Raw genomic sequence first — 25,700 nt, 5'->3', positions numbered from 1 at the left:
TGAGGAAACAGCAATGCTGAATAGCAGTCTACACTGCGTCACTAGATCCTTATACAGGGGTATAATGAGGTCTCACTGTACAGGAGAGACCGGAGCGAGGAGCAGGGGCCTGATCACAAGAGCTGACAATCTGAGGAAACAGCAATGCTGAATAACAGTCTACGCTGCGTCACTAGATCCTTATACAGGGGTATAATGAGGCTCTAACTTAACAGGCAAAGACCTAGAATGATGACTGTGGAAAACGAACATCTATTTTAAAAAAAAGAGCCGGCTCTTTATGGTGAGTGGAGCCGAATTAGCCGGATCACCAAAAAGAGCCAAATTTCCCATCACTAGTCTGCACTCCAGATATCATTCACTGAGGCTCTGATCATGTGACCCCTGACTCCTCCCCTCCTGTGACCTCTTCACAGGTCCTGTGCGCACAGAATAGCCATATATGTGGAGTGCGGCTCTGCGGGTGGAGGTAAGTGCTGGAGGCTCCCCTTTATTTTTGCTGCCACTTTATGAGAATCATTGTGTTTTTGTTTTGTTTAATGTAATAGACACATACCACCCAATTATGGAAGACAGAAAGGGAGGAGACGGATTGTTCTCGTAGTACAGGGCCCCTTTCTTGGCCTCACACAGTATAATGCCCCCATTATGCCTCTTATTCAGTATATTTGCCCCACACAGTGTAATGCCCCCATTATGCCCCTTATGCAGTATATATGATGCCCCCACACAGTATAATGTCCCCATTATGCCCCTTATGCAGTATATATGATGCCCCCACACAGTGTAATGCCCCCATTATGCCCCTTATGCAGTATATATGATGCCCCCACACAGTATAATGCCCCCATTATGCCCCTTATTCAGTATACATGATGCCCCACACAGTGTAATGCCCCCATTATGCCCCTTATTCACTATATATGCCCCACACAGTGTAATGCCTCCATTATGCCCCTCATGCAGTATATATGATGCCCCCCACACAGTGTAATGCCCCCATTATGCCCCTTATACAGTATATATGATGCCCCCACAGTGTAATGCCCCCATTATGCCCCTTATACAGTATATATGATGCCCCCCACACAGTGTAATGCCCCCATTATACCCCTTATGCTGTATATATGATGCCCCCACACAGTATAATGTCCCCATTATGCCCCTTATTCAGTATATATGCCCCACACAGTGTAATGCCCCCATTATGCCCCTTATTCAGTATATTTGCCCCACACAGTGTAATGCCCCCATTATGCCCCTTATGCAGTATATATGATGCCCCCACACAGTATAATGTCCCCATTATGCCCCTTATGCAGTATATATGATGCCCCCACACAGTGTAATGCCCCCATTATGCCCCTTATGCAGTATATATGATGCCTCCACACAGTATAATGCCCCCATTATGCCCCTTATTCAGTATACATGATGCCCCACACAGTGTAATGTCCCCATTATGCCCCTTATGCAGTATATATAATGCCCCCACACAGTGTAATGCCCCCATTATGCCCCTTATGCAGTATATATGATGCCCCCACACAGTATAATGCCCCCATTATGCCCCTTATTCAGTATACATGATGCCCCACACAGTGTAATGCCCCCATTATGCCCCTTATTCACTATATATGCCCCACACAGTGTAATGCCTCCATTATGCCCCTCATGCAGTATATATGATGCCCCCCACACAGTGTAATGCCCCCATTATGCCCCTTATACAGTATATATGATGCCCCCACAGTGTAATGCCCCCATTATGCCCCTTATACAGTATATATGATGCCCCCCACACAGTGTAATGCCCCCATTATACCCCTTATGCTGTATATATGATGCCCCCACACAGTATAATGTCCCCATTATGCCCCTTATTCAGTATATATGCCCCACACAGTGTAATGCCCCCATTATGCCCCTTATTCAGTATATTTGCCCCACACAGTGTAATGCCCCCATTATGCCCCTTATGCAGTATATATGATGCCCCCACACAGTATAATGTCCCCATTATGCCCCTTATGCAGTATATATGATGCCCCCACACAGTGTAATGCCCCCATTATGCCCCTTATGCAGTATATATGATGCCTCCACACAGTATAATGCCCCCATTATGCCCCTTATTCAGTATACATGATGCCCCACACAGTGTAATGCCCCCATTATGCCCCTTATGCAGTATATATGATGCCCCACACAGTGTAATGCCCCCATTATGCCCCTTATTCAGTATATATGCCCCACACAGTGTAATGCCCCCATTATGCCCCTTATTCACTATATATGCCCCACACAGTGTAATGCCTCCATTATGCCCCTTATGCAGTATATATGATGCCCCCCACACAGTGTAATGCCCCCATTATGCCCCTTATACAGTATATATGATGCCCCCACAGTGTAATGCCCCCATTATGCCCCTTATACAGTATATATGATGCCCCCCACACAGTGTAATGCCCCCATTATACCCCTTATGCTGTATATATGATGCCCCCACACAGTATAATGTCCCCATTATGCCCCTTATTCAGTATATATGCCCCACACAGTGTAATCCCCCCATTATGCCCCTTATTCAGTATATATGCCCCACACAGTGTAATGCCTCCATTATGCCCCTTATGCAGTATATACAGTGGGGAAAAAAAGTATTTAGTCAGTCAGCAATAGTGCAAGTTCCACCACTTAAAAAGATGAGAGGCGTCTGTAATTTACGTCATAGGTAGACCTCAACTATGGGAGACAAACTGAGAAAAAAAAATCCAGAAAATCACATTGTCTGTTTTTTTTTCATTTTATTTGCATATCATGGTGGAAAATAAGTATTTGGTCAGAAACAAAATTTCATCTCAATACTTTGTGATATATCCTTTGTTGGCAATGACAGAGGTCAAACGTTTTCTGTAAGTCTTCACAAGGTTGCCACACACTGTTGTTGGTATGTTGGCCCATTCCTCCATGCAGATCTCCTCTAGAGCAGTGATGTTTTTGGCTTTTCGCTTGGCAACACGGACTTTCAACTCCCTCCAAAGGTTTTCTATAGGGTTGAGATCTGGAGACTGGCTAGGCCACTCCAGGACCTTGAAATGCTTCTTACGAAGCCACTCCTTCGTTGCCCTGGCGGTGTGCTTTGGATCATTGTCATGTTGAAAGACCCAGCCACGTTTCATCTTCAATGCCCTTGCTGATGGAAGGAGGTTTGCACTCAAAATCTCACGATACATGGCCCCATTCATTCTTTCATGTACCCGGATCAGTCGTCCTGGCCCCTTTGCAGAGAAACAGCCCCAAAGCATGATGTTTCCACCACCATGCTTTACAGTAGGTATGGTGTTTGATGGATGCAACTCAGTATTCTTTTTCCTCCAAACACGACAAGTTGTGTTTCTACCAAACAGTTCCAGTTTGGTTTCATCAGACCATAGGACATTCTCCCAAAACTCCTCTGGATCATCCAAATGCTCTCTAGCAAACTTCAGACGGGCCCGGACATGTACAGGCTTAAGCAGTGGGACACGTCTGGCACTGCAGGATCTGAGTCCATGGTGGCGTAGTGTGTTACTTATGGTAGGCCTTGTTACATTGGTCCCAGCTCTCTGCAGTTCATTCACTAGGTCCCCCCCGCGTGGTTCTGGGATTTTTGCTCACCGTTCTTGTGATCATTCTGACCCCACGGGATGGGATTTTGCGTGGAGCACCAGATCGAGGGAGATTATCAGTGGTCTTGTATGTCTTCCATTTTCTAATTATTGCTCCCACAGTTGATTTCTTCATTCCAAGCTGGTTGGCTATTGCAGATTCAGTCTTCCCAGCCTGGTGCAGGGCTACAATTTTGTTTCTGGTGTCCTTTGACAGCTCTTTGGTCTTCACCATAGTGGAGTTTGGAGTCAGACTGTTTGAGGGTGTGCACAGGTGTCTTTTTATACTGATAACAAGTTTAAACAGGTGCCATTACTACAGGTAATGAGTGGAGGAAAGAGGAGACTCTTAAGAAGTTACAGGTCTGTGAGAGCCAGAAATCTTGATTGCCTGTTTCTGACCAAATACTTATTTTTCACCATAATATGCAAATAAAATGAAAAAAAAAAACAGACAATGTGATTTTCTGGATTTTTTTTTCTCAGTTTGTCTCCCATAGTTGAGGTCTACCTATGATGTAAATTACAGACGCCTCTCATCTTTTTAAGTGGTGGAACTTGCACTATTGCTGACTGACTAAATACTTTTTTGCCCCACTGTATGATGCCCCCCACACAGTGTAATGCCCCCATTATGCCCCTTATACAGTATATATGATGCCCCCACACAGTGTAATGCTCCCATTATGCCCCTTATACAGTATATATGATGCCCCCCACACAGTGTAATGCCCCCATTATGCCCCTTATGCAGTATATATGATGCCCCCCACACAGTATAATGCCCCCATTATGCCCCTTATGCAGTATACAGTCATGGCCAAATGTATTGACACCCCTGCAATTCTGTCAGATAATACTCAGTTTCTTCCTGAAAATGATTGCAAACACAAATTCTTTGGTATTATTATCTTCATTTAATTTGTCTTAAATGAAAAAACACAAAAAGAATTGTCCTAAAGCCAAATTGGACATAATTCCACACCAAACATAAAAAAGAGGGTGGACAAAAGTATTGGCACTGTTCGAAAAATCATGTGATGCTTCTCTAATTTGTGTAATTAACAGCACCTATAACTTATCTGTGGCACCTAACAGGTGTTGGCAATAACTAAATCACACTTGCAGCCAGTTGACATGGATTAAAGTTGACTCAACCTCTGTCCTGTGTCCTTGTGCGTACCACATTGAGCATGGAGAAAAGAAAGAAGACCAAAGAACTGTCTGAGGACTTGAGAAACCAAATTGTGAGGAAGCATGAGCAATCTCAAGGCTACAAGTCCATCTCCAAAGACCAGAATGTTCCTGTGTCTACCGTGCGCAGTGTCATCAAGAAGTTTAAAGCCCATGGCACTGTGGCTAACCTCCCTAGATGTGGACGGAAAAGAAAAATTGACAAGAGATTTCAACACAAGATTGTGCGGATGTTGGATAAAGAACCTCCACTAACATCCAAACAAGTTCAAGCTGCCCTGCAGTCCGAGAGTACAACGGTGTCAACCCGTACTATCCGTCGGCATCTGAATGAAAAGGGACTGTATGGTAGGAGACCCAGGAAGACTTCACTTCTTACCCCGAGACATAAAAAAGCCAGGCTGGAGTTTGCCAAAACTTACCTGAAAAAGCCTAAAACATTTTGGAAGAATGTTCTCTGGTCAGATGAGTCAAAAGTAGAGCTTTTAGGGCAAAAGCATCAACATAGAGTTTACAGGAGAAAAAAGAGGCATTCAAAGAAAAGTACACGGTCCCTACAGTCAAACATGGCGGAGGTTCCCTGATGTTTTGGGGTTGCTTTGCTGCCTCTGGCACTGGACTGCTTGACCGTGTGCATGGCATTATGAAGTCAGAAGACTACCAACAAATTTTGCAGCATAATTTAAGGCCCAGTGTGAGAAAGCTGGGTCTACCTCAGAGGTCATGGGTCTTCCAGCAGGACAATAACCCAAAACACACTTCAAAAAGCAAAAATGGTTTGAGAGAAAGCACTGGAGACTTCTAAGGTGGCCAGCAATGAGTCCAGAACTGAATCCTATAGAACACCTGTGGAGAGATCTAAAAATGGCAGTTTGGAGAAGGCACCCTTCAAATATCAGGGACCTGGAGTAGTTTGCCAAAGAAGAATGGTCTAAAATTCCAGCAGAGCATTGTAAGAAACTCATTGATGGTTACCGGAAGCGGTTGGTCGCAGTTATTTTGGCTAAAGGTTGTGCAACCAAGTATTAGGCTGAGGGTGCCAATACTTTTGTCCGGCCCATTTTTGGAGTTTTGTGTGAAATGATCAATGTTTTGCTTTTTGCTTCATTCTCTTTTGTGTTTTTTCATTTAAGACAAATTAATTGAAGATAATAATACCAAAGAATTTGTGTTTGCAATCATTTTCAGGAAGAAACTGAATATTATCTGACAGAATTGCAGGGGTGTCAATACTTTTGGCCATGACTGTATATGATGGCCCACACAGTATAATGCCCCCATTATGCCCCTTATGCAGTATATATGATGCCCCCACACAGTGTAATGCCCCCATTATGCCCCTTATGCAGTTTATATGATGCCCCCACACAGTGTAATGCCCCCATTATGCCCCTTATACAGTATATATGATGCCCCCACACAGTGTAATGCCCCCATTATGCCCCTTATGCAGTATATATGATGCCTCCACAGTGTAATGCCCCCATTATGCCCCTTATGCAGTATATATGATGCCCCCACACAGCCTAATGCCCCTTATGCAGTATATATGATTCCCCCCTCACAGTGTAATGCCCCCATTATGCCCCTTATGCAGTATATATGATGCCCCCACACAGTATAATGCCCCCATTATGCCCCTTATGCAGTATATATGATGCCCCCACACAGTGTAATGCTCCCATTATGCCCCTTATGCAGTTTATATGATGCCCCCACACAGTGTAATGCCTCCATTATGCCCCTTATACAGTTTATATGATGCCCCCACACAGTGTAATGCCCCCATTATGCCCGTTATGCAGTATATATGATGCCCCCACACAGTGTAATGCCCCCATTATGCCCCTTATGCAGTGTAATGCCCCCATTATGCCCCTTATGCAGTAAATATGATGCCCCCACACAGTGTAATGCCTCCATTATGCCCCTTATGCAGTATATATGATTCCCCCCTCAGTGTAATGCCCCCATTATGCCCCTTATGCAGTATATATGATGCCCCCACACAGTGTAATGCCCCCATTATGCCCCTTATGCAGTTTATATGATGCCCCCACACAGTGTAGTGCCCCCATTATGCCCCTTATGCAGTATATGATGCCCCCACACAGTGTAATGTCCCCATTATGCCCCTTATGCAGTATATATGATGCCCCCACACAGTGTAGTGCCCCCATTATGCCCCTTATGCAGTATATATGATGCCTCCACACAGTGTAATGCCCCCATTATGCCCTTTATGCAGTCTATATGATGCCCCCACACAGTGTAATGCCCCCATTATGCCCCTTATGCAGTATATATGATGCCCCCACACAGTGTAATGCCCCCATTATGCCCCTTATGCAGTATATATGATGCCCCCACACAGTGTAATGCCCCCATTATGCCCCTTATGCAGTATATATGATGCCCCCACACAGTGTAATGCCCCCATTATGCCCCTTATACAGTATATATGATGCCCCCACACAGTGTAATGCCCCCATTATGCCCCTTATGCAGTATATTTGATGCCCTCACACAGTGTAGTGCCCCCATTATGCCCCTTATGCAGTATATTTGATGCCTCCACACAGTGTAATGCCCCCATTACGCCCCTTATGCAGTCTATATGATGCCCCCACACAGTGTAATGCCCCCATTACGCCCCTTATGCAGTCTATATGATGCCCCCACACAGTGTAATGTCCCCATTATGCCCCTTATGCAGTATATATGATGCCCCCACACAGTGTAATGCCCCTTATGCAGTATATATGATGCCCCCACACAGTGTAATGCCCCTTATGCAGTATATATGATGCCCCCACCAGGGCTGTGGAGTCGGTAAGCCACAGTTCCGACTCCTGGATTTTATCAGGCTCCGACTCCGACTCCTTCATAAATGGCCAATTCATAACAACAAATTTACTGTTGTAAAATATTAAACATCGTGCTTATTCAGTTTCTCACCATCATATAAGTAATCAGACCACTTAGAGCAAAAACTACATTTATTAGAATACAATTAGAATATAGCAAATAACTTTTATTAACTTTTCTAAACTGTAAGTAAATATGCAATAAACACTTTTATACAGTTAATAAGAAGAAATCTATAAATTTGTCCTCAGAAAAAGTATTGCCTCTGTCAGATCCTCCTTCATGGATGCCCTCAAATCTGATCTAATTATTTTGAGAGCAGAGAACAACCTCTCTACACTAACTTGTGTTGGTGGCAAAGCAGTAACCACTCGGGCAACATCTCTGACAATGTCAGGATACAGAGGAATCGCTTGTTGCACTGTTATTTTTGATGAACGGTCAAATTTCTCAATTTCTTTTAGTGCACATGAAAAATTCTGCTGAAATGTACTGGCTGTGTTCCTTGATGGGGATGACTCTTATTCTATGCGGGAACGCTTTGCAAGGTCCTTGTGATCCAAATATTTTTCTAAATTAAATTCTTCATCAGTTGATGATGAGGGTGAAGATGTGGCAGGACGACCAAATTCTTCTTGTTCCTCCTGACTGTTCTGCAACCCTTTCATCCTTACTGCTATTTCAAACAGAGCTTCTTTTCCTTTACTTAGCTGTTGATCATCTAGAAGAATCCGATGCATTGGGTCTACATAAACAGCTGCCAAAAGAATGTTATTTTGTAATAGTAGCTCCTCTCTCCGTTTCATTGATGTAGCAATGCCACTTGCAATTAACCCTCCTCTTTGGGACAGGCGAAACATTAGGTTCTTCCACTCCTTTAAGAAAATACCTGGAGTTAAGTCCTCTGCTTGTAGTTTTTTAGTCACTGTAAATGGGTGCTCTAGCAATTTTTCCAGCTCAGTCACCTGATTCCACTGACTTTCATTTAGCGTCAGTTGAGGGTTAGCCATGTCTACAAGAAAGGTTTTCAGTTCAACCAAGCGCTGAATCATTAAGTAAGTACTGCCCCATCGTGTGGCTTGATCAATAATTGCCCCTTTTCCAGCACGTCTCTTCAAAATTGAGTCAACTTTAGGGGTTCTGGCAACAGTAGCCAATTTTCTCACCTTGCCAATCAGTGCAGCAGCATGTCCTTCTTGCAGACTGTCTCTTATAGCCAGCTGTAGCGTATGCACAACACAGCGCATGTGATGAATGAAAGATCATATTGACACAGTTTCAACAAGATCATCTAAACTATCATGTTGCTGTTCATCTGAAGCAACTTCAGTTTGCTCCTCAGTTACAATACTGTGTTCCTCTATTTCAAACATTTCTGTGTCTGTGGACCCAGAATGTTCTTCTAGCTGCTGGTCACCATCATTACTCTCATTCATTAGCTTAATAGTACTTATCATATTTGAAGCATTGTCAGTTACGACAGAAAGAACTTGCTCTTTTTTAAGTTCATAGTCTTGCAGAACCTTTTCCACCAAGACCTGGAGAAACTCACTGGTGTGATGAGCTTTGGTGTCTTTTACTGCCAATGTCTTGGTAACTATTTCATTTTTGTCACAAACAAATCGGACATTGATGGCAAAATAGTTCACTCTGTGACGTGTGCAGGCATCCATTTTAAGAAACAGAAAGTGTCCCTTGAGAGTTTTTTTAAGTTCTTCCTTTTGTTTAAAAGCTTCTTCGATTACTAATTTTCTAATACTCTCTCTCTCCAGAGAAACACCAAGCTTGCGGGCCATTTCCCCATTCGGACACATAAAAGTTGGTCGTGAAAATAATGAAATAGGCACACTATCCTTTACAACAAGCTCTATGATCTGTTTTTTAAATGTATCTACTGTCTTTGTCACTGGCAAAATATCTTGCAACTGATGGCTGCAAAGTTCTCTGCTCCATTGTTTGGCTGGAAGAGCTGGGCACTGGTTCATTGGTTTGGATGCAGTCTTTCTCATCCACTGCTTTCAGTACTTCTGGATGAAAGCGCTGTAAATGTCTCTTTAGATTAGAAGCTCTGGTAGGAGCATTTTTATCTTTGCCTGAATATGCACTCATCTTGGCTTCACAGCATTTGTTTTCGTCTGGATCATTTGTCATACACTGACAGACATAATGTTTTCTATCTTGAGTGATGGTGAAATGTTCAAATACAGCTGATTTAATGTGATGCTTCTTTGACATTCTCAGGTTTTTAATTCTGCATTCACAATCCAAATGACAATTGTTTTTCCTAAAAACAATTGTACAAAATTATTGCCAGGTCGTACAACTGATATAGTGGTCAGTAATACTGTTATTATTCCTCATGTACTCACAGTTAACTGATGCAAAGTTTGTTGAAAGGATAATACTTCTTACAGTCTTCCTCTTCTGAGTAGCAGGCAGCTGTGAGATGCTTGGAAGACGCACACCTAGTATGATCTAGTCTAGAGGAGGAGCTTTACTACTAAGAATTTGCAACACATTTTCACTTTCAGTTTCATACATTGTAAGTAGGGGGGTTGGGGCAGCATGAGGTTAACCAAGTATAAGATTAGATAAGGGCAGTGGAGAACAGTGACACACAAGAAGTAAGAAATGTCTCTATCTCCAGCAGAACTGCTTATCACTGTTGTTCATAGTTTGATAGAACATATATATTTGAGTAACATTTATAAAATTCATATGAAAGTTCAATTATGAAATATTAATACATTTTTTTTAAAAGCTGGAGTCGGAGTCGGTACATTTCTTCCGACTCCAACCAAAACTAACTCCGACTCCACGACTCCGACTCCAACTCCACAGCCCTGGCCCGCACACAGTGTAATGCCCCCTTTATGCCCCTTATTCAGTATATATGATGCCCCCACACAGCGTAATGCCCCATTAAGCCCCTTATGCAGTATATATTATGCCCCAACGCAGTGTAATGCCTCCATTATGCCCCTTATGCAGTATATATGATGCCCCCACACAGTGTAATGCCCCCATTATGCCCCTTATGCAGTATATATGATGCCCCCACACAGTGTATTGCCCCCATTATGCCCCTTATGCAGTATATATGATGCCCCCCACACAGTGTAATGCCCCCATTATGCCCCTTATGCAGTATATATGATGCCCCCCACACAGTGTAATGCCCCCATTATGCCTTTTATGCAGTATACAGTGGGGAAAAAAAGTATTTAGTCAGTCAGCAATAGTGCAAGTTCCACCACTTAAAAAGATGAGAGGCGTCTGTAATTTACATTATAGGTAGACCTCAACTATGGGAGACAAACTGAGAAAACAAAATCCAGAAAATCACATTGTCTGTTTTTTTTTTTTTTTCATTTTATTTGCATATTATGGTGGAAAATAAGTATTTGGTCAGAAACAAAATTTCATCTCAATACTTTGTGATATATCCTTTGTTGGCAATGACAGAGGTCAAACGTTTTCTGTAAGTCTTCACAAGGTTGCCACACACTGTTGTTGGTATGTTGGCCCATTCCTCCATGCAGATCTCCTCTAGAGCAGTGATGTTTTTGGCTTTTCGCTTGGCAACACGGACTTTCAACTCCCTCCAAAGGTTTTCTATAGGGTTGAGATCTGGAGACTGGCTAGGCCACTCCAGGACCTTGAAATGCTTCTTACGAAGCCACTCCTTCGTTGCCCTGGCGGTGTGCTTTGGATCATTGTCATGTTGAAAGACCCAGCCATGTTTCATCTTCAATGCCCTTGCTGAAGGAAGGAGGTTTGCACTCAAAATCTCACGATACATGGCCCCATTCATTCTTTCATGTACCCGGATCAGTCGTCCTGGCCCCTTTGCAGAGAAACAGCCCCAAAGCATGATGTTTCCACCACCATGCTTTACAGTAGGTATGGTGTTTGATGGATGCAACTCAGTATTCTTTTTCCTCCAAACACGACAAGTTGTGTTTCTACCAAACAGTTCCAGTTTGGTTTCATCAGACCATAGGACATTCTCCCAAAACTCCTCTGGATCATCCAAATGCTCTCTAGCAGACTTCAGACGGGCCTGGACATGTACAGGCTTAAGCAGTGGGACACGTCTGGCACTGCAGGATCTGAGTCCATGGTGGCGTAGTGTGTTACTTATAGTAGGCCTTGTTACATTGGTCCCAGCTCTCTGCAGTTCATTCACTAGGTCCCCCCGCGTGGTTCTGGGATTTTTGCTCACCGTTCTTGTGATCATTCTGACCCCACGGGGTGGGATTTTGCGTGGAGCACCAGATCGAGGGAGATTATCAGTGGTCTTGTATGTCTTCCATTTTCTAATTATTGCTCCCACAGTTGATTTCTTCGCTCCAAGCTGGTTGGCTATTGCAGATTCAGTCTTCCCAGCCTGGTGCAGGGCTACAATTTTGTTTCTGGTGTCCTTTGACAGCTCTTTGGTCTTCACCATAGTGGAGTTTGGAGTCAGACTGTTTGAGGGTGTGCACAGGTGTCTTTTTATACTGATAACAAGTTTAAACAGGTGCCATTACTACAGGTAATGAGTGGAGGAAAGAAGAAGTTACAGGTCTGTGAGAGCCAGAAATCTTGATTGCTTGTTTCTGACCAAATACTTATTTTCCACTATAATATGCAAATAAAATGAAAAAAAAAAACAGACAATGTGATTTTCTGGATTTTTTTTTCTCAGTTTGTCTCCCATAGTTGAGGTCTACCTATGATGTAAATTACAGACGCCTCTCATCATTTTAAGTGGTGGAACTTGCACTATTGCTGACTGACTAAATACTTTTTTTCCCCACTGTATATGATGCCCCACACAGTGTAATGCCCCCATTATGCCCCTTATACAGTATATATGATGCCCCCACACAGTGTAATGCCCCCATTATGCCCCTTATGCAGTATATATGATGCCTCCACACAGTGTAATGCCCCCATTATGCCCCTTATGCAGTATATATGATGCCCCCACACAGTGTAATGCCCCCATTATGCCCCTTATGCAGTATATATGATGCCTCCACACAGAGTAATGCCCCTGATACAGTATATATGATGCCCCCCTCAGTGTAATGCCCCCATTATGCCCCTTATGCAGTATATATGATGCCCCCACACAGCGTAATGCCCCTTATGCAGTATATATGATGCCCCCCTCACAGTGTAATGCCCCCATTATGCCCCTTATGCAGTATATATGATGCCCCCACACAGCGTAATGGCCCATTATGCCCCTTATGCAGTATATATGATGCCCCCACACAGCGTAATGCCCCATTTTGCCCCTTATGCAGTATATATGATGCCCCCACACAGTGTAATGCCCCCATTATGCCCCTTATGCAGTATATATGATGCCCCCCTCACAGTGTAATGCCCCCATTAAGCCCCTTATTCTGTATATATGGTGCCCCCACACAGTGTAATGCCCCCATTCTGCCCCTTATGCAGTATATATGATGCCCCCACACAGTGTAATGCCCCCATTATGCCCCTTATGCAGTATATATGATGCCCCCACACAGCGTAATGCCCCATTATGCCCCTTATGCAGTATATATGATGCCCCCTCACAGTGTAATGCCCCCATTATGCCCCTTATGCAGTATATATGATGCCCCCACACAGTGTAATGCCCCCATTATTCCCCTTATGCAGTATATATGATGCCTCCACACAGTGTAATGCCCCCATTATGCCCCTTATGCAGTATATATGATGCCCCCACACAGTGTAATGCCCCCATTATGCCCCTTATGCAGTATATATGATGCCCTCCACACAGCGTAATGCCCCATTATGCCCCTTATGCAGTATATATGATGCCCCCACACAGCGTAATGCCCCATTATGCCCATGATACAGTATATATGATGCCCCCACACAGTGTAATGCCCCCATTATGCCCCTTATGCTGTATATATGATCCCCCCACACAGTATAATGCCCCCATTATGCCCCTTATGCAGTATATATGATGCCCCCACACAGTGTAATGCCCCCATTATGCCCCTTATGCAGTATATATGATGCCTCCACACAGTGTAATGCCCCCATTATGCCCCTTATGCAGTATATATGATGCCCCCCTCACATTGTAATGCCCCCATTATGCCCCTTATGCAGTATATATGATGCCCCCACACAGTGTAATGCCTCCATTATGCCCCTTATACAGTATATATGATGCCCCCACGCAGGGTAATGCCCCTTATGCAGTATATATGATGCCCCCCTCACAGTGTAATGCCCCCATTAAGTCCCTTATTCTGTATATATGGTGCCCCCACACAGTGTAATGCCCCCATTATGCCCCTTGTGCAGTATATATGATGCCCCCACACAGTGTAATGCCCCATTATGCCCCTTATGCAGTATATATGATGCCCCCTCACAGTGTAATGCCCCCATTATTCCCCTTATGCAGTATATATGATGCCCCCACACAGTGTAATGCCCCATTATGCCCCTTATGCAGTATATATGATGCCTCCACACAGTGTAATGCCCCTGATACAGTATATATGATGCCCCCACACAGTGTAATGCCTCCATTATGCCCCTTATGCAGTATATATGATGCCCCCACACAGTGTAATGCCCCCATTATTCCCCTTATGCAGTATATATGATGCCCCCACACAGTGTAATGCCCCCATTATGCCCCTTAAGCAGTATATATGATGCCCCCACACAGTGTAATGCCCCCATTATGCCCCTTATGCAGTATATATGATTCCCCCCACACAGTGTAATGCCCCCATTATGCCTTTTATGCACTATGTATGATGCCCCCACACAGTGTAATGCCCCCATTATGCAGTATATATGATGCCCCCCACACAGTGTAATGCCTCCATTATGCCCCTTATGCAGTATATATGATGCCCCCACACAGTGTAATGCCCCCATTATGCCCCTTATGCAGTATATATGATGCCCCCCACACAGCGTAATGCCCCATTATGCCCCTTATGCAGTATATATGATGCCCCCACACAGTGTAATGCCCCCATTATGCCCCTTATGCAGTATATATGATGCCCCCTCACAGTGTAATGCCCCCATTATGCCCCTTATGCAGTATATATGATGTCCCCACACAGTGTAATGCCCCCATTATGCCCCTTATGCAGTATATATGATGCCCCCACACAGCGTAATGCCCCATTATGCCCCTTATGCAGTATATATGATGCCCCCACACAGTGTAATGCCTCCATTATGCCCCTTATACAGTATATATGATGCCCCCATTATGCCCCTTATGCAGTATATATGATGCCCCCCTCACAGTGTAATGCCCCCATTAAGCCCCTTATTCTGTATATATGGTGCCCCCACACAGTGTAATGCCCCCATTATGCCCCTTATGCAGTATATATATGATGCCCCCACACAGCGTAATGCCACCATTATGCCCCCATTATGCCCCTTATGCAGTATATATGATGCCCCCCACACAGTGTAATGCCCCCATTATGCCTTTTATGCAGTATATATGATGCCCCCACAGAGTGTAATGCCTCTATTATGCCCCTTATGCAGTATTTATGATGCCCCCACACAGTGTAATGCCCCCATTATGCCCCTTATGCAGTATATATGATGCCCCCCACACAGTGTAATGCCCCCATTATGCCCCTTATGCAGTGTATATGATGCCCCCCACACAGTGTAATGCCCCCATTATGCCCCTTATGCAGTATATATGATGCCCCTATTATGCCTTTTATGCAGTATATATGCCCCCACAGAGTGTAATGCCTCCATTATGCACCTTATTCAGTATATATGCCCCACACACAGTGTAATGCCCCCATTATGCCCCTTATGCAGTATATATGATGCCCCTCACATAGTATAATGCCCCCATTATGCCCCTTATGCAGTATATATGATGCCCCTACACAGTGTAATGCCCCCATTATGCCCCTTATGCAGTATATATGATGTCCCCCACACAGTGTAATGCCCCCATTATGCCCCTTATGCAGTATATATGATGCCCCCCACACAGTGTAATGCCCCTTATTCAGTATTTATGATGCCCCCACACAGTGTAATGCCCCCATTATGCCCCTTATGCAGTATATATGATACCCCCCACACAGTGTAATGACCCCATTATGTCCCTTATACAGTATATATGATGCCCCTACACAGTGTAATGCCCCCATTATGCCCCTTAAGCAGTATATATGATGCCCCCCCACAGTGTAATGCCCCCATTATGCCCCTTTTGCAGTATATATGATGCCCCCCACATAGTGTAATGCCCCCATTATGCCCCTTATGCAGTTTATATGATGCCCCCCACACAGTGTAATGCCCCCATTATTCCCCTTATGCAGTATATATGATGCCCCCCACACAGTGTAATGCCCCCATTATGCCCCTTATGCAGTATATATGATGCCCCTACACAGTGTAATGCCCGCATTATGTCCCTTAAGCAGTATATATGATGCCCCCCACACAGTGTAATGCCCCATTATGCCCCTTATGCAGTATATATGATGCCCTCACACAGTGTAATGCCCCCATTATGCACCTTATGCAGTTTATATGATGCCCCCCACACAGTGTAATGCCTCCATTATGCCCCTTATTCAGTATATGTGATGCCCCGACACAGTGTAATGCCCCCATTATGCCCCTTATGCAGTATATATGAAACCCCTACACAGTATAATGCCCCCATTATGCCCCTTATGCAGATTATATGATGCCCCCACACAGTGTAATGCCCCCATTATGCTCTTTATGCTGTATATATGAAGCCCCTACACAGTATAATGCCCCCATTATGCCCCTTATGCAGTATATATGATGCCCCCACACAGTGTAATGCCCCAATTATGCCCCTTATTCAGTATATATGATGCCCCCCACACAGTGTAATGCCTCCATTATGCCCCTTATGCAGTATATATGATGCCCCCTGTGATGGTGTGATATGATATGTGGATGTCATTTTTTATATATTCCTATTTTTAACAATTCCAGTTATTTTCATAGTTATTTTCTTATTACATTGTAAGTCTACAGCCTCACTGTATCTGTCTCTTGATGACCCCCTGTAGTGCATTAATCCCTAAGGCCCTTTGTTCTCTTCTGGGAGGCAACTTGTTGGACTACCCCTGGACAAGGAAGGGGGTGGGGGGAAGAACGGCAGCTGGACAAGTCAGTTTCGGTGTAGACATGATGGTGAAAAGGCTGCATTTCAGAGAGAAGGACCCATTTTTATCCTCTGGATGCTAGACCTGTGGAGTCTTGTTTCCCTGGACATTTTATCCTGATACTGGACTGCATTCTTATTCTGGACTATCTTATCCTTTGTGTGGTGGACTGAATATGGACCTTTTCGTATTTTTGCCTGAATAAAGGTCTTGGAATTGTTCACTCTTCGCTTGCTCTGTTGATTGTGTGATACCAGAGAAGGACCCCGTGACAACTGGTGTCAGCGGTGGGATCAACAGAGCGTCACCCAATGGAGAACCACCCACAGAGTGAGTACAGAAATTGAACTGTATGCAGTTTACAGGAGAGAGCCAGAGACCTGGGCCTGAACTACCAGGGACTGACTAAAGAGGCCTTAATCGATCTACTGTTGGGCGCTAGCCTGGCCACCTCCTCCCAGATGTCTGAAGGACGAGCACTGGAGACTGGGATCCCCATCCAGAAGAGCCAGTGGTTGGTGTGGTATGAAGAAGAGATGGCGGTTCTGGGCCCCGGTGTCTCTCAGGAGTACAAGGAGGAGGCTGCCCGCCAGGCACAGCGGAGACAAGAAGCAATGGAGCTTGAAAAAGGGAGTAACACAATTTGGAGTGTAACCCCAACTATCCGGGAGCCTGTACGGATCACCCGGACAGAGTTTAAGCCATTTGATGAGGCTTCTGGAGATGTGGAGGGGTTCTTCAAAGACTTTGAGCAGCAGTGTTCTGTGGTGGAGGTGCCCCACTCTAGATGGATGCGTTTGTTAGTGAGGCTCCTGAACGGAAGCTTGGCGGAGGCTTACCGAACCATTGATGCACTGCGGAATCGGGATTATAACATTGTAAAGCGGACTATCCTGGATTACCATGCCATCACCCCAGACTCATATAGGGCCAATTTCCGAGACCTCCCATGCACCACGGGGGCATCGTTTAGGATGTATGCACATAAGATGTCCGAGGCATGTCGGAGATGGCTGGAAGCAGAAACCGCCTTTACTGTGGAAGATGTTATACAGGCGTTACTTATAGAACAATTTCTTGCCAAGTGCCCTGCAGAGGTACGGGAATGGGTCCGGGAGCGCATGCCGTGTACCGTAGATAGAGCTGCAGCCCTGGCCGATGAAGCCCTTACTATCTGGCCGCAATGGAGGAGGCTTCTGGACAATGAACCACGGCCTGCTCCCACGCCCCGTCCCCCTCCAATTATATCTGCCCTTCCACCTAGTCGCAAGCCGATGACAATCACGCCTCACAATCCTAGGCCCCAACAGTTCCGACCACGACCTGGGGGTATCACAGAGAGGAGGTGTTATGGGTGTGGACAACCTGGACATTTGCAGTCTGGCTGTCCCTCCAAGATTCGGAGGGAGCCCCACGCAGCCCCACCTCGTCCAGTGCATCTTGTACATTCCACCATACCTGAGGAAGAGCTACCACCACCCCCACCAGAGTGGACCACCGACCACGGCACCATAGATACCCCTCCTGGAGTGTACGGACTCCGGCCTCTGTCCTTTAGCTACTCAGAGCAATGGCAACGCCACCTGCAGGATGTCTTTATTGATGGATACAAAGTGTCAGGATTTAGAGACACGGGGGCATTCTTGACTATCGCTGACCCCCGTGTGGTTCGACCCGAGGCAATTTACCAGGGTCCGGGAATTCCCATTGTCCTGGCGGGCGGTGCTCGCAAATATATACAGCGAGCTTCTGTGCGTTTGGATTATGGTTGTGGAGAAAAACTGTGTTGGATTGGAGTTATGGGAGGACTTCCTGCAGATATCCTCCTTGGGAACGACATTGGGGAGTTACAGTGCCAATTTGTGGGAGCAGTCACCCGACTACAGGCCCTTCAAGCACTACGTCATCCGGACCCCACCGGGGAGCAACCACCACGAACCGCATCTGAGTCGGTGAGCAATACTTTCGCTGCTACTACATTGGGACAGTCTTTGGACAGAGAGGAGTTTAGGAGAGAAACAGAGGGTGACACTACCTTAGCAGCCCTTAGGCGAAAGGCAGAAACTGGGCACATGGGAGATAATGGGGATGGCTTCACTCGAGAAAACGGACTGTATTATCGTGTAACAAAGAGCAGTGACCCGGGCAACCCTGACGCAACGACCAGGCAACTCATTGTCCCTCAGAAGTACAGGGCACAGCTACTGCAACTGGCCCATGTTATCCCCTTGGCTGGGCATCAAGGGAGAAAAAGGACTGAAAAGAGACTCACCCAAAGTTTTTACTGGCCGGGCGTCTCGCAGTCGGTAGCCCATTATTGCCGCACCTGTTATGTGTGCCAGCGAATGCGGCATCCAGGAGCTCGACATAAGGTACCCCTGCAATCCCTGCCCATAATTGAGGAACCATTTCAACGTGTAGCCGTCGACATAGGTCCTCTGGCCCACCCCAGCAGGTCGGGGAAAAAATATATCCTGACCGTGGTGGACTATGCCACTAGGTATCCTGAAGCTGTGGCCCTGTCCAGTATTACAGCAGTAAATGTAGCCGAGGCCCTTGTTACCATCTTTACCTGGGTAGGGTTTCCTAGTGAAATATTGCCGGATCAAGGCACTCAGTTCATGTCAGATCTGGTCCAGTCCCTATGGCATACCTGTGGTGTTCAAGCCATTCGCACCACCCCATACCACCCGCAGACCAACGGACTATGTGAACGCTTTAATGGAACCCTAAAAAAATATGCTGAGGGCTTTTGTTGACGTTGAAAAAGACTGGGAAAAGTACCTGCCACATCTCCTCTTCGCCTATCGGGAGGTTCCCCTAGAGTCCACAGGGTTCTCTCCCTTCGAACTACTGTTTAGCCGGAAGGTCCGTGGGCCTCTCACTCTTCTGAAAGAACATTTGGAGGAAGACATCTCAGATACCGGAATGCCCATCGTTCCCTATGTTCTAGAGCTCAGAGACCGTCTCGCCCAGCTAGCTACCTTCGCTAAAAAACATCAGCGAATGGCCCAGTCCAGACAAAAAACCTGGTATGACCGTAATGCCAGGAACCGGGAATTTATGGAAGGACAGCAAGTGCTCATGATTACTGCTTCCCCTGCCAACAAGCTTCAAGCAGTGTGGGAAGGCCCTTACCAGGTTGTCAAGAAAATTAATGACACTAACTATGTTATTGCCCTGGACTCTATTGGTCAATGACAGAAAACCGTCCACATTAACATGCTGAAAGACTACCACGACCGATCTCTTCCTGTTCTAGCTGTCTGCCACCCCCCTAGTGATGCCGCCGAGTATCTCCCAGATCTCCTCCAGGTTGCCCAAGCGGGAGGATCACTGGAACAAGTGCCCCTGGGCTCCCATTTATCGGATATACAAAAGGACGATATTGTCGCCGTACTAAGGCCGAGGGCTGCTGCTTTCTCCTCAAAGCCGGGGAAGACTACTCTCACCAGTCACCATGTGGAAACCCCTGGACAACACCCCATCCAGCAGGCTGCCTACCGGGTTCCAGAGGCTGTTCAAGACATGATAAAGAAGGAACTGGAGGAGATGAAACAACTGGGAGTTATTCAGCCATCTCACAGTTCTTGGGCCTCTTCTGTCGTCCTGGTCCCCAAGAAGGATGGTACAACACGATTCTGCGTTGATTACAGACAACTAAATGATGCCACCAAGAGTGATGCTTATCCCATGCCCAGGATTGATGACCTATTGGATCGTCTGGCCAGTGCCCAATTTGTGACCACGTTAGACTTGAGCAAGGGGTACTGGCAGATACCCCTAACGGAGGACGCTCGGGAACGCTCAGCCTTCATTACTCCATTTGGGCTTTATGAGTTCCTGGGAATGCCCTTTGGGATTTAAACTGCCCCCGCTACTTTCCAGAGACTGGTGGATCGACTGTTACAACAATGTCAGGACTTTGCCTGTGCTTACTTAGACGACATCGCCATTTTTAGCACAACCTGGGAGGAACATCTTAAACACTTGGGCATAGTGCTGGACTGTATCCTTACTGCAGGACTGACCATTCGCCCTGATAAGTGCCAAATAGGGATGGCTGAGGTGCAGTACCTCGGGCATAGAGTAGGGGGTGGGACACTAAGGCCTGAGCCTGCCAAGGTGGAAGCCATTAGCAGCTGGTGTAGACCCCAGACTAAAAAGCAGGTACTTGCGTTTTTAGGAACTGCTGGTTACTATCGCAAATTTGTTTCTAATTTCAGCACCTTGGCCAAGCCCCTAACCGACCTGACCCGCAAGAACATGCCTAGGAATGTGACGTGGACGACGGCATGCGAGGATGCCTTTTCAGCATTAAAGACTGCCCTCGTCACTGCTGCTGTCTTAGCTGCCCCGGATTATAAACACAGGTTCCTCGTGCAGACAGATGCATCCACCTTTGGGATTGGGGCAGTACTTAGCCAAGTGAACGCCGCCGGAGAAGAACATCCTGTTGCTTTTGCCAGTCGGAAACTACTGGATCGGGAAGTTGCCTATGCCACTATTGAAAAGGAGTGCCTTGCCATCGTATGGGCGCTAAAAAAATTGCAGTCCTACTTGTATGGCAGGGACTTTACAATTGTTACAGACCACAACCCCCTCACATGGCTGAATCGCGTATCAGGGGACAATGGAAGATTTGCTGCGGTGGAGCTTGTCCTTACAACCCTACAGCTTCTCCATCCAATACAAGCAAGGAAGCCAACACCAGAACGCCGAAGGACTGTCTCGACAAGAAGAACCATAGGCTCCCCAGGCCGACCTACCCCTGCCACTGTACAAGGAATTATAAATAACTGAGCAATGTGGACTAAAGTGAGCAGGCCAGAGGTCTGTGTAGACCTCATGGCATGCTCACTTATTATGGGGGGGGGGAGAGGTTGTGATGGTGTGATATGTTATGTGGATGTCATTTTTTGTATATTCCTATTTTTAACAATTCCAGTTATTTTCATAGTGTTTTTCTTATTACATTGTAAGTCTACACTCTACAGCCTCACTGTATCTGTCTCTTGATGACCCCCTGTAGTGCATTAATCCCTAAGGCCCTTTGTTCTCTTCTGGGAGGCAACTTGTTTGACTACCCCTGGACAAGGAAGGGGGTGGGGGGAAGAACGGCAGCTGGACAAGTCAGTTCCGGTATAGACATGATGGTGAAAAGGCTGCATTTCAGAGAGAAGGACCCACTTTTATCCTCTGGATGCTAGAGCTGTGGAATCTCGTTTCCCTGGACATTTTATCCTGATACTGGACTGCATTCTTATTTCGGACTATCTTATTCTTTGTGTGGTGGACTGAATATGGACCTTTTCGTATTTTTGCCTGAATAAAGGTCTTGGAATTGTTCACTCTTCGCTTGCTCTGTTGATTGTGTGATACCAGAGAAGGACCCCGTGACACCCCCACACAGTGTAATGCCCCCATTTTGCCCCTTATGCAGTATATATGAAGCCCCCACACAGTGCAATGCCCCCATTATGCCCCTTATGCAGTATATATGATGCCCCCACACAGTGTAATGCCCCCATTATGCCCCTTATGCAGTATATATGATGCACCTACACAGTGTAATGCCCCCGTTATGCCCCTTATGCAGTATATATGATGCCCCCACACAGTGTAATACCCCCATTATGCCCCTTAATCAGTATATATGATGCCCCCACACAGTTTAATGCCCCCATTATGCCCCTTATTCAGTATATATGATGGCCCCACACAGTGTAATTCCCCCATTATGCCCCTTATGCAGTATATATGATGCCTCCACACAGTGTAATGCCCCCATTATGCCCCTTATGCAGGATATATGATGCCCCCACACAGTGTAATACCCCCATTTTGCCCCTTATTCAGTATATATGATGCCCCCCACACAGTGTAATGCCCCCATTATGCCCCTTATTCAGTATATAAGATGCCTCCACACAGTGTAATGCCCCCATTATGTCCCTTATTCAGTATATATGATGCCCCCCACACAGAGTAATGCCCCCATTATGCCCCTTATGCAGTATATATGATGCCCCCACACAGTGTAATGCCCCCATTATGCCCCTTATGCAGGATATATGATGCCCCCACACAGTGTAATGCCCCCATTTTGCCCCTTATGCAGTATATATGATGCCCCCACACAGTATAATGCCTCCATTATGCCCCTTATTCAGTATATATGATGCCCCCCACACAGTGTAATGCCGCCATAATGCCCCTCATGCAGTATATATGATGCCCCCACACAGTATAATGCCCCCATTATGCCTCTTATGCAGTATATATGATGCACCCCCACACAGTGTAATGCTTCCATTATGCCCCTTATGCAGTATATATGATGCCCCCACACAGTGTAATGCCCCCATTATGCCCCTTATGCAGTATATATGATGCCCCCACACAGTGTAATGCCCCCATTATGCCCCTTATTCAGTATATATGCCCCACACACAGTGTAATGTCTCCACTATGCCTCTTATGCAGTATATATGATGCACCCCCACACAGTGTAATGCCTCTATTATGCCCCTTATGCAGTATATATGATGCCCCCACACAGTTTAATGCCCCCATTATGCCCCTTATTCAGTAGATATGCCCCACACACAGTGTAATGTCTCCACTATGCCCCTTTTGCAGTATATATGATGCCTCCACACAGTATAATGCCCCCATTATGCCTCTTATGCAGTATATATGATGCACCCCAACACAGTGTAATGCCTCTATTATGCCCCTTATGCAGTATATATGATGCCCCCCACACAGTGTAATGCCCCCATTATGCCCCTTATTCAGTATATATGCCCCACACAGTGTAATGCCCCTTATTCAGTATATATGATGCCTCCACACATTATAATGCCCCCATTATGCCTCTTATGCAGTATATATGATGCCCCCCACACAGTGTAATGCCCCCATTATGCCCCTTATGCAGTATATATGATGCCCCCACACAGTGTAATGCCCCCATTATGTCCCTTATGCAGTATATATGATGCCCCCACACAGTGTAATGCCCCCATTATGCCCCTTATACAGTATATATGATGCCCCCACACAGTGTAATGCCCTCATTATGCCCCTTATGCAGTATATATGATGCCCCCCACACAGTGTAATGCCCCCATTATGCCCCTTATACAGTATATATGATGCCCCCACACAGTGTAATGCCCTCATTATGCCCCTTATGCAGTATATATGATGCCCCCACACAGTGTAATGCCCCCATTATGCCCCTTATTCAGTATATATGATGCCCCCTACACAGTGTAATGCCCCCATTATGCCCCTTATGCAGTATATATGATGCCCCCACACAGTGTAATGCCCCCATTATGCCCCTTATGCAGTATATATGATGCCCCCACACAGTGTAATGACCGCATTATGCCCCTGTAAGCAGGTGACCGGATACAACACACAGACAAAACCTGGAAGTGATAAATATAATTATTTCCCCTGAAAATGGGAATTGTGATCCCTATGGCAACAGTGAATAATGCAAAACAGGATGATTACGAGGTGAAATCTACAATATCAGATATATGCGTACAATGTAATTCTCAGGCTCACTCTCACTGTAATAGTAACCTCTAACCAAATGTTACTTTACCTACTGACACCGGTGATTTTCTTGACACATATAGTCGACAACACTGTCTCTTCTGCGAACACAGGCCATAGCGGGGTCTCCACCTTTTCCTGTTTGGCCAAAGTCCTCCTAAAACAAGTTATATCAAGGCTTGCTGGGCCGCCTTCACTTCAACCAGCTTTCACTTTGTCAGTTGTACTCCCCTGGACCAACACCTGTACTGACGTCAGTGCTGGAAGCAATGGCCCAGCTCACTCATGCCTCCTGCTCTTCACTGCAGGTGTATACTGCTGAGCGGAATCTACTCACAGATCACTGGCACATCCATCTCCTGTACCAGAAATAATAAGACCTGGGACTCTGATCTTGCCTAGCGTAGTGAGTACTCTGAGTCTTGACCGGTGCAGGTCAGGTTCTCAGGCCTTGACAGGCATAGTCTGGATTCCAGGTCTTGACTAGTGCAGGTTTGGTTCTCAGGCCTTGGCTGGCGTAGTCTGGACTCTGGGACTCGTCTGGTGCCACCTGGGATCTGCCACCACAACCAGGTGCCTCGTGCACTTTACCATGGCCTGGTACCTCGGATTCTAAACTGGCACTCGTTTTTTTTACGTGGCGCCAGATCTGTTCTGGCTTTGTGGATAATGCCTTTATAATAATTGTAAACTGCATCATGAAGGTCACCTGACCTGATGTACCATCTAGACTTTCTTCCTGAAACTCTCCCTCTTCCCATTGATTCCATAGGGTTCTGTCTGGACGGTGGATAGCAGTCTTTTTGTACAAATGCCGCACAGCCCTGAGGATTTGTTCTTCTTATGTTACACCATGCTGATACTACGTGCACTACTAGCACAATGATGTCACTACTAGTGATGAGTGAGTATACTCGTTGCTCGAGTGTCCACCGAGTATTTTAGCATGCTCAGAGATTTAGTTTCTGTCAATGTAGCTGCATGATTTATGGCTGCTGGACAGGCTGAATACATGTGAGGAATGCCTGTTTGTTAGGGAATTCCCACGTGTATTCAGGCTGTCCAGCAGCCATAAGTCATGCAGCTGAGGGTACAGAAACTAAATTTCCGAGCACGCCAAAATACTCGGAGGACACCCGACCAACAAGTCATCACTAGTCCCTACATCACACCTGTAGTATGGAGCCTCAGTACTCACACTGCACACACTGGAGCAGTTCACCTT

The 25,700-nt window shown here is 45.9% G+C and overlaps 1 protein-coding gene across 2 annotated transcripts in view; it reads left to right on the top strand.

The window, feature by feature from the left end:
- Positions 1-335: 335 nt before the first annotated feature.
- LOC141047049 (uncharacterized) overlaps positions 336-25,700 on the top strand; it is a 71,598-nt gene continuing 46,233 nt past the window's right edge. For both annotated transcript variants that reach the window (XM_073541979.1, XM_073541978.1), the window contains exon 1: positions 336-469. The gene's annotated coding sequence lies outside the window, so the exon portion shown is untranslated. The remainder of the gene's footprint in view (positions 470-25,700) is intronic.

The sequence above is a fragment of the Dendrobates tinctorius genome, unplaced genomic scaffold (genome assembly GCF_039654945.1).
Source record: "Dendrobates tinctorius isolate UK_male_01 unplaced genomic scaffold, ASM3965494v1 ptg000126l, whole genome shotgun sequence".
In the NCBI taxonomy this organism is placed as follows: Eukaryota; Metazoa; Chordata; class Amphibia; order Anura; family Dendrobatidae; genus Dendrobates; species Dendrobates tinctorius.
The sequence above is the reverse complement of the archived record's forward strand: the minus strand, read 5'-3'. Positions and strand labels throughout refer to the sequence as shown.